The 10,889-nt window shown below is 44.1% G+C and overlaps 1 pseudogene; it reads left to right on the forward strand.

Moving 5' to 3' along the window:
- The first annotated feature begins 7,471 nt into the window (after positions 1–7,471).
- Positions 7,472–7,620, forward strand: LOC138992856 (small nucleolar RNA SNORA44; annotated as a pseudogene).
- The last annotated feature ends 3,269 nt before the right edge of the window (positions 7,621–10,889 follow it).

Raw genomic sequence — 10,889 nt, forward strand, 5'->3', positions numbered from 1 at the left:
TGCTACTAAACAAATTAGACTCCACTGGGTAGTGCTGTCATGGACCTTTTCAGACAGTCTATACCAGTGATGGCGAACCTGTGACATGCGTGTCAGAGGTGACACGCAAACTCATTTTTTTGGTTGATTTTTCTTTGTTAAGTGGCATTGAAATATATAAAATAAATATCAAAAATACAAGTCTTTGTTTTACTATGGTTGCAAATATCAAAAAATTTCTGTATGTGACACGGCACCAGAGTTAAGTTAGGGTTTTTCAAAATGCTGACACGCCGAGCTCAAAAGGTTCGCCATCACTGGTCTATACACTGGTTTCTGAAGTGGGAAGGTGTTTCTCTCTTCATTTGATAACTGGTAAGAACTATGTTTATTTCTTCCAGTCAACCATGCCTTGCCCACAGTAAGCTCTCACAAAAGTTTCTTGAGGAAAATGATGAAGCAAAAACATCCCAGTTTTGTTTTACTTCCCTCTTTTAGATGCTGCTATGCTATCTTGTTTGTCAGATTCTTAGCTTCATCACAGATGGGCAAGAAGAAAGACTGTGGGTGTTTCAAGAAAGGGTAACTTATTAAGACGGAGTGTCATTCAAAAAAGCAGTTGGCGAAGATTACACAGTAACCATGGCTGCTATTTGTGCAGAGTCTTAATCGCTATAAACATGTCTCTGAATGCTTTTTCACAGGCATTTTCTAATTTAATCCTCATAACAGTACTATGATTTTATTTAACTAGAACAACAAACATGTTTTCAAGAAATTTTTATTATCCTCGTCGTATAAGTGAGCATACTCTCGTCTCTCCAACCTCCGGTTTACATTACCTGCCCAGGTCTGTGGGATTTGAGGTTTTGACCTCTGTTCCTTGGCCAATTGCATATTTATTACATTGGAAACCTGATTGAAACCAAATGAGTAGGGTCCCAATCTATATCTTACTTCAAAAACCTTCATTGAACTTTTTAATCAAATGCATTTACATTGTGATTTATTTATATATATATATATTTTTTTTTAATTGATTTTTTCAGAGAGGAAGGGAGAGAGATAGAGAGTTAGAAACATCGATGAGAGAGAAACATCGATCAGCTGCCTCCTGCTCATCTCCCACTGGGGATGCGCCCGCAACCCAGGTACATGCCCCTGACCGGAACTAAACCCGGGACCCTTCAGTCCACAGGCCAACGCTCTATGCACTGAGCCAAACCGGTTTCGGCTACATTGTGATTTAAATACTTATTTAGACCCTATTTGATCTCTAGCACAGGAGATTCCATGGAAGTTTTTCTTTTCTAAGTATACTCTAGTTACTTAACATAACTTCATGATGCATCTTTCTTAACTCAAAAATAATTTTAAGGTTTTCTTTTTGGGAGGGCCAGATGTAGCAAATAATTTTTCCCCCCAAATTCTGTAGTTATTCCAGAATATGAAGCTCATTGAAGCAGATAACTGTGAATTCACTGAGAGGTGACCCATTTCCTTTTCAGCAAGTCATGGAAGGGTTTGGGGTAATATTTTCACCATTTTAATTAGGCATATAGTCACAACTAGCACAAATGTAAGAGATGTCGATGTTTTGTTCCTTTTTTTTAATTGAGGCAGAATTGACATACAATTTGTATTAGTTTCAGGTATACAGTATGATTCAATATTTGTATATATTGCAAAATGATCACCACAATAAGTCTAGCTAACAGCAGTCACCATACATGGTTACAGATTTTTTTTCTTGTGATGAGAGCTTTTAAGATTTACTCTCTTAGCAACGTTCAAATATGTAATGCAGTGTTATTAACCATAGTTACTGTGCTGTATATTACGTCCATAACTTATTTATTTTATAACTGGAAGTTTATACTTTTTGACTCCCTTCATCCATTTTGCCCACCCTCAACCCCTGCCTCTGGCAACCGCCAATATATTCTCTCTATCTATGAGCTTGGCTTTGTTTTTGTTTTTGTTTGAGATTCCACATATAAGTGAGATCATATGGTATTTGTCTTTTTCTGTTTGATTTATTTCACTTAACATAATTCCCTCAAGGTCCATTCATGTTGCATATGGGAAGATTGTCTTTTTTTTTTTTTTTAGTGTTGAACAATATTCCATTGTATATATACACATTTTCTTCATCCCTTCATCTGTCAACAAATACTTAAGTTGTTTTCGTATCTTGGCTATTGCATTGAACATGGGGGTGCAGATATCTTTTTGAGTGTTTTTGTTTTCTTCATATAAACACCCAGAAGTAAGATGCTGGATCATATGGTAGTTCTGTTTTTAATTTTTTGCGGAAACGCCATACTGTTTTCCATAATGGCTGTATCAACTTACATTTCCACAACAGTGCACAAGACTTCCTTTATCTCCACATCCTCACCAACACTTGCTATTTGTTAATTATTTTTTTTATGATAGCCATTCTGGCAGGTATGAGGTGGTATCTCATAGCAGTTTTGATTTGAATTTCCCTGATGATTAGTGATGTTGGGTATCTTTTCATGTACCTATTGACCATCTGTATCTCTTCTTTGGAAAAATGTCTATTCAGATCCCATGCTCATTCTTTAATCAGACTATTTCGGAGTTTCATTGTTTGTTTGGTTTTGGGTTTTTTTGCTATTAAGTTGTATGAGTTCTTTATGTATTTTGGATATTACCCTCTATCAGATACATGATTTGCAAGGATTTTCTCCTATTCAGTAGGTTGCCCTTTCATTTTGTTATAGTTTCCTTTGCTGGGCAGAAGCTTTTTTGTCTGATGTAGTCCACTTTTTTAATTTTGTGCTTGCTGCTTTTGTTTTTGGTGTCATATCCCAAAAATCTTTCCTAAGACTGATGTCAGAAGCTTATTGCCTATGTTTTCTTCTACTTTTATGGTTTCAGGTCTTACATTCAAGCCTTTAATCCATTTTTAGTTCATTTTTTGTGTATGGTGGAAGATAGGGGTCCAGTTTCATTCTTTTGCATGTTGCTGTTTTCCTAGCACCATTTATTGAAGAGACTGTCCTCTCCCCATTGTATATTCTTGGCTCTTGTGTCGTAAATTAATTGACCATATATGCCTGGTTTTATTTATGGCCTCTCTATTTTATTCCCTTGATCTGTGTGTCTGTTTTTATGCTAGTAACATTGTTGATGATTTTATTTAACTAGAATAACAAACATGTTTTCAAGAAATTTTTATTCAAGACAAAAATGCAGATATTTTTTCCAAAAAAAGTGAAAATTTTACAAATGTTTAACTTGTTTTTACATTTAAAATACATTTATTTTAAAAACATGTACCTAAACAGGTTGTTTCCATCAGGTTGATATGTGAACTTTATGGTTATTTTACATATGATTACGTATGTATTATTAATATTATATAGCTAACACTCTTCTCAATTTCACCTTGTTTCTTTTTTTTTTTTTTTTTTTGGTAGGTAATTTATTTATTTATTTTTAATATTTTAATAATTTTTATTTCTTAAAGTATTACAAAGAGTATTACATATGACTCCTTTTTTCCCTCCCTTGACATTCCCCCGGCCCCTACCCCCCGCCCCCCCCCGCCCCGTGTCTTGTGTCCATTGGTTAATCTTATATGCATGCATATAAGTCCTTCAGTTGGTCTCTTAATCCCCCCCCCGCAACCCTCCCCAGGCTTCCCACTGTAGTTTATATTCTGTTCAATGTTGCTCTGCTTCTGTATCTACCCCTGTTCATCAGTCCATACTGGTCCCCTTTATTTGTCCCAACCTCACTGGAGTAATCTCAACCTCACCAGGGCCGTCTGAGCCTCACCAGGGCCGTTTCAACCTCACCGGGGCCGTCCCTACCTCACGGGGGCCATTTCAACCTCACCGGGGTCGTCCCTACCTCACGGGGGCCGTTTCAACCTCACCGGGGTTGTCCCTACCACACCGGGGCCGTTTCAACCTCACCGGGGTTGTCCCTACCACACCGGGGCCGTTTCGACCTGACCAGGTTCGTCTCTACCTCACGGGGGCCGTTTCAACCTCACCGGGGTCGTCCCTACCTCACGGGGGCCGTTTCAACCTCACCGGGGTTGTCCCTACCACACCGGGGCTGTTTCAACCTGACTGGGGTCGTCCCTACCTCACAGGGGCCCTTTCAACCTCACCGGGGTCGTCCCTACCTCTCGGGGGCCGTTTCAACCTCACCGGGGTTGTCCCTACCACACCAGGGCCGTTTCGACCTGACCGGGGTCGTCCCTACCACACCGGGACCGTTTCAACCTCACCGGGGCCATCCCGACCTCACCGGGGCCATCCCAGCCTTACCGGGGAAACAGGAAGTTTGGCCCTCTGTCCCCTGCCGGTGGCTCCCCACCAGACAAAATCTCCAGGCGTTCCTGGTGGTTGAACATCCAGCACTCCTGCCCTCCACCAAGTGCACAGACTGCCTGTCTGCTGTCCCCCAGCGCCCCACAAGAGACTGGGACCAGTGGGCATGTTTGTGCGCTTGCTGGTACAGCAGTTCCACAGTGCCGGCCGAGTCAGGCCCAGCCCTGGCTGGCCCCGGACCCGACTCTGCCCCCGGATTGCGTCCCTCCCAGATGCAAGGAGCTGAAATCTGCAGCCTGCTGGGATGGGCTCTGTACTTGGTGCCTCTGCACATCCTACTCAGTCTCAATGCGCTTCTTTCTATGCGAGGAGTTGAAATCTGCAGTTTGTTGGGTTGGGCTCTGTACTTGGTGTCACATCCTACTCAGTCTCAATGTTCTTTCTCTCCTTCCAGTTGTAGAGCTTCCACTGGGCCAACTTTCCCATGGTTCTGTATGATAGGTGTTTGTCTGATATTTGGTAGTTTCGATGTTGTTGTGTGAGGTAGCACGCACAGGTCTCTTCCTTATGCCGCCATCCTGGTTCTCCTGGGTCTGCTTCTTGAGTGTGTCTCCCATGGCTGCGAGCAGTTGAAGTCTGCAATTTGTTGGGATAGGCTGCAAAAGCGCAGGTGGGTCTTTTTTGTGCACCTGGCACAGCTTGGATGGGGATGTAAATTGATTAGGGCTGAGACTCAGGGAGTCGCCATGGCGGAGCAAATAGCACTGGCTGAGTCTCCACGGCCCCTTGAATCTCTGCCAGGGCTTTGTGTCCCCCAGTGCCGGCGAGCAGCTGTGCAACAGAGTCTCCCTCGCTTTCTGATGGCTGCAAGGCCGTGCTGCCTCTCCCCGTAGGGTCTGGTGCCTCATGATCCCGCCTGAACCAGCTCAGTTCACCTTCTTTTTTTAATTCACAGGACAGAAGGGAAAAATTCCCACTTTCCAGTTCCTAAATAATATTTCCATAGAGTATTAACATATCTAAGGGAAGTAACATATATACATATTCTTTCTATGCTTATTGCTATTAGAACCTTAATTATCAACTCAGAAAGTCACTGTGTGAGTTAATGGGAAAGGTGTGGCCTCTGGGATAGTCAAACCTGGGTTCAAATCCCAACTGAACTACCTGACTGGCCTTGGAAGATCATGTATCCTCTAAGAAGCTGGGTTTCCTCTCCTGGAAAATAGGGAAAATACCTACCTTGCAAGGGTTGGCATGAGGTTCAAATTAAATGACTTCTAGTATTGTATCCATTGTAAAACTTACATATAATATCCTCTATGATGAATTCCGTGAGGAAGAGGCCATGTGGTGTAATGAAAAGAGCTCTGAATTTGAAGATAGGAGGGTAAACAGAGCACTGCTTAAGTATCTTCTGCCTCCTCCCCCCCCCCCCCCCCACATATACACACACACTTTACATAAGTTATGTCATTTCCCTTACAATAACCCTGTGAGGTAGGTATTAATTTTCCTATTTTGCACTGTGCTCTTCTCACTATACCTCTTAGATTCAAGTTCAAGTGTTCATTATGCAAATTACTGTGTGATCTTGGGGACCGTTTATTCTAATATTCAGTTTCCTTATTTGTAAAACTGCAGTGATATTAATCCTGACATCACTAGTAGCACCTCAACTCCTTTTTGGAGATTCCCAACCCCTTTTTAGAGCTAGATTAGCTCTAAATATAAAAGTAAAAGCTCAAATGGTTACCTTTAGGATCCAGCTCACACTACTTCGGTAAATAATCATGACATCCAGATCTGAATTGAGTTACTTCCACCAGCGCACTGGCGTAATTTTATTTTAAAACATCTCAGCATACATCTCTTAAATTTTGTAACAGTTTACATAGTAGAGATGTGACTACAGAACAGCCAGGTCCTGGCCACCTTGAGGAAATTGTAATGCTATCCTGAAAAACATAGTTGAAGAGTGAATTGTTCACGTGCATATGGACAATCTCCAGGATAGTGTTAGGGAATGTGACAGAAAGGAAGATGGTGAGCAGATCTCCAAAGTCCACAGGGAGGGTCAGGAGGTCATTTGGAGATAGTAATAAGGAAAGTATTCATGGTCTCAACCTCAAAGGGAGAGAAGTTAGGTCAGGGGAAGTCTTGGGAGTCAGACGATGGCAGGCTCCTCCCCTGGGCCTGCGCCATGTGGTTGCTTCATGGAAAGTGCTCCCTCCTCTGCCCATGGCACAACCAGCTGATCTTGCGCTAGCCTGGCCATCTAGTTAATAGCCACACTGGACTCAATCACTGCTTTTGTTGGCAGGGTCGAGGGCTCGCCTGACAGCGTGTTTTGATGGAAAACTTTCCAGGTGCACATATAAAGGGAAGAACGCTTTCTGATTCTGGGGAAGAGAAGAAAACAACCCCCAGGGTTATGGCTTCTAAGGTGGTGAGAGCACTTTCCCTGGCTCTGTTTTGTCCAGGAAGTTTTCCTGCGCATAAAGTGTGCATTCATAGAGTGGGAGACCAAGGCTGCTCAAACCTGTTTTAGGCGGCAGAGCACCCAAAAGTCAGCTTCTTTTGCAGAAGATGATGAAACACTGGCATTTCTATTGCTCATTATATGAACCATGATTTAGCTCAGAATATATTGATGGATTTAGCATGCGAGTGGGCTAGAAACTCCTATTTAATTAATTGTGCATACTGTTATACATGACAAAATCTCAGTCATAAGCATATTGGCTCATGGAGAAAACAAACTGTTGAGCTATTCAGGTTCCAGCTTCCAATTGTCTCCATGACATTCATTTCCAATATCCTTTTGCCAATAGGTTTGAGAGTTCTGCTAGTACTTGATAGTAGTCATCAAGTAAAAATGTTGGGGGGAAAAACTTAAAATTGACAAAGTACTAGTTATTAGCTTTTTTAAAAAGCAAATCAAAAAGAAAAAAAAAATCGTATTTGGGAGACTTTAAAGTCAGAAAGACCTGGATTTAAGTCAAGAATATTAGCTGTGCAGCGCTGGCTGGTGTTGCTCAGTGGTCAGAGTGTCAACCCGCACACCAAATGGTCTCGGGTTTGATTCCTGGTCAGGGCACATACCTGGGTTGCAGGTTCGATCCCTGGCCTCGGTCGGGGCATGTGCAGGAGGCAAATGATCTATGTGTCTCTCTCACATCCATGTTTCTTTCTCTCTTCCTCCTCCCTCCCTCCTATCTACCCTCTAAAAAAAAAGTTCACACCTGCATGCAAGAGCAACCTGGAGAGACTTTGACAGCTGAGGTCAGCATAATACCTGCAGCTGCCACTTGCCTTTTCTATATCTCAGGAAGAAGAAGAAGAAAAAAAAGTTCAGTGGAAAAAATATTCTTGTTTGAGGATTTTTTAAAAAAGAACACTAGCTATGTGACATTGATCAAGTTACTATATTTCTTGGAAACTGCTTCCTCTTCTTAAGATAGATATAATTAATACCTTCTTGGCAGGATTATTCTCAAGATTAGCATTAATGTCTGTAAAGCCCTGGCACATAGTAGGAGCTTACTAAAGGACCGGAAGGGGTAATATTCTCGGCATCAGAACACTTCACCAGCTCCTGAGACACCAGTGTTCCACGAGGAGGGGAAAACTGAGCTGGAAAAGGCCTCGATAAGATTGCATTATATTCCCCCATTCAACAGATGAGGCAACTGGAGATTCAAAGAGGAAGCCCCAACTCCACAGCAAGTTTGCTGAGAGCCAGGAACGGAATCCCAGCCTACAGCAGCTTCCCTCGCAGGCTGTGCTGTGCTGTTCTCTTCTGCAAACCCGGAACCTTTCTAAAATGCCCCACGTTGTCCCGTGAGGCCACCGACGACTGCATATGTTCTCTTCTCCTTTGGTAGCCAGCCAAGAGGAGAGTATGTGCAGTGACTCACCAGGGGAGCCGGTCCCCAGCCCCTAGTTACTGTTCCTGTTGAAGAAAACACTCCCCTCCCACCTGTGCCCGCACCTTTCTGTTTCCTGTTAGGTGTATTCCTCCCGCTGTGGCTTTGCCCTGTTTGGAGAATTTCTTAAGGAGGGACCCTGCGGCTGCACAGGGCCACAGCTTGAGATGCTGATATCGTGGCCACGTGGAGCAGGGAAGGACCCGAGCGCTCCGCCTGGCCTGGGCTGCAGAGGGGGGCGTTGGCTGCCCACCGCAGGGCTCCAGAGAGTTTGTTTGGGCAGAGAGAGGGGGACTGGGAGTGGAGGCAGACGTGCCAGCACCTGTCTGCGAGTCTCCAGGGAGAGAGACACACACCTGGGGCAAATGGGGGGGGCAAAAGCAACACAAAGGAAGCCAGGTGCACCTCAGGGAAGGCACAGAGATTTCACAAGCTTAAAGACCTAATTTTTGTTTAAAACATGGGCCCGACGCTTAAGAGATGTTGATTGGTTGTTTCCCGGGCTCTTCCCATACTGGGCATGCGCTATTCTGTTCAAGTCCTCCACTTTCCTCCTTTGTTCTAATCTAGGAGTCAGTGGCCAGGCAGCTGGCCCGCCAATCACCTTCGGGAACTGATATTATGTCACCAGCAGCCAATCAGAGCAGCTGATGGGTCTGGGATAACCAGTGTTACGTGAGTTGACATAATCCTAGCCAAGAGCAAAGAAGTTTGGCAGTTTTCATCAGCAGGCAGAGCCTTTTAAACGGCTTTTTGAAAGCCCTCCTATTTTTATAGGGCTACTCATAAACCTTCTCCGTGTCTCCAACCCACGCTGACTGATGAGCCGGTTGCACAAGGAAAGTAGAAAGCCAGTGTGCAAAGCCTGCAGAGTCCATGGAGCCCGAGAGAGGCCAAGAAGGCACCTGCTCCTAACTTTCCTGGTTCTAGTTCAGGCCCACCTGCGCATCCCACCTCTGGATTCTAGGAAGTGACCGGAACAAATTATTTACTTAAATTAACTGGAGTCTAGCCTTCCTAACTCAAGCCAAATGATCTTCCTGCCTCATTATCTAGGCTTCTCCTTGCCTTGGCTGTGGGTTCCTTGGCAGGACTGTCACTGGTTTAGGCTGCACACCTCCTCGTTGCTGTCACAGGGCCTGCATGAGGCCTGAATGAGTGATGTGCCTTGGGGTCGAGAGGGAGTTCTGGCTTATCTTGTAGGAAACACCGGCCAGGGGTGGGGAGCACAGTTCCACTTTCCAGCTCAGCCCATGTTGAGGACCTGATCTTCTTGAAGTCTAAAGCTACCCTCTGCCGCAGTTAAAAGTCTCAATTCCCTTGCTCCGTTTTGATTTTCACCATTAATGAGAGAACTTCTGGATAGTCCAGTCTTTTTACTTTCATTCTTCCTTTGTTCTAATCTAGGAGTCAGTAAACCAAGGCCTTTCCGACAAATCCACTCCGCCTGGTTTTGTAAATAAAGCTGTGTTAGAACACAGCCAGGCTTATCCATTTAAGTATTGTCTATTCTGCTTTCAGACTATAACAGCAGAGCTGGGAAGTTGTGATGAAGATCATATTTTAGCAAGGCCAAAAATATTTACTAGTTGGCCCTTTATAGAATTTGCCAACCTCTTAATTCATCTACCTGGTTGCCCCCAAAGCAATCTCCTAAATCTCAGATCCAATCTCACCATTTTTCTGCTTTAAAAAAATATATCAGCCAAAACCGGTTTGGCTCAGTGGATAGAGCGTCGACCTGAGGACTGAAAGGTCCCAGGTTCGATTCCGGTCGGGGGCATGTACCTGGGTTGCGGGCACATCCCCAGTGGGAGATGTGCAGGAGGCAGCTGATCGATGTTTCTCTCTCATCGATGTTTCTCTCTCATCGATGTTTCTAGCTCTCTATCTCTCTCCCTTCCTCTCTGTAAAAAATCAATAAAATATATTTTAAAAAAATATATCAAAATCCACATTGTAGCCCTAGCCCAGCAGTTCTCAACCTGTGGGTCTCGACCCCTTTGGCAGTCGAACGACCCTTTCACAGGGGTCGCCTAAGACCATCCTGCATATCAGATATTTACATTACGATTCATAACAGTAGCAACATTACAGTTACGAAGTAGCAACGAAAATCATTTTATGGTTGGGTCACAACATGAGGAATTGTATTTAAAGGGCCAGAAGGTTGAGAACCACTGCCTACCTGGTTTGGCTCAGTGGGTAGAGTGTCAGCATGCAGACGGAAGGGTTCTGAGTTCGATTCCATCAAGGGCACATTCCTTGCTGGCAGGCTCCCAGCCTTGGTCAGGGTGTATGCAGGAGGCAACCAAGTGATATGTGCCTCTCACATTGGTGTTTCTCCCTCTCCCTTTCACTCTCTAAAAATCAATGGAAAAATATCCTCGGGTAAGGCTTAAGAAAAAATCCACACTGTAGATAGAAGCTCCTTCGTGTGGCTCTGCACAGCCTGGCCCGCACTCCCTTCCATCCTTACGTTGCACCCTCCACCTCAGCTCATGCTGTGCCTGATGCCTAGAATGCCTTTCTGTTTTCTTCCTCTGTCAAACATCTCAACATTCTATAACCCCAAAGTTAAATGTCACCTCTCCTTCCTCGGTGCCCAGCAGAGTTAATTCCTCCTTCCTCCGTGCTCCCGTAGCTCTTTAGACAAACAACTGCTATT

The sequence above is a fragment of the Myotis yumanensis genome, unplaced genomic scaffold (genome assembly GCF_028538775.1).
Source record: "Myotis yumanensis isolate MYYU_CA2020_CCGP unplaced genomic scaffold, mMyoYum1.0.hap1 SCAF_14, whole genome shotgun sequence".
NCBI lineage: Eukaryota > Metazoa > Chordata > Mammalia > Chiroptera > Vespertilionidae > Myotis > Myotis yumanensis.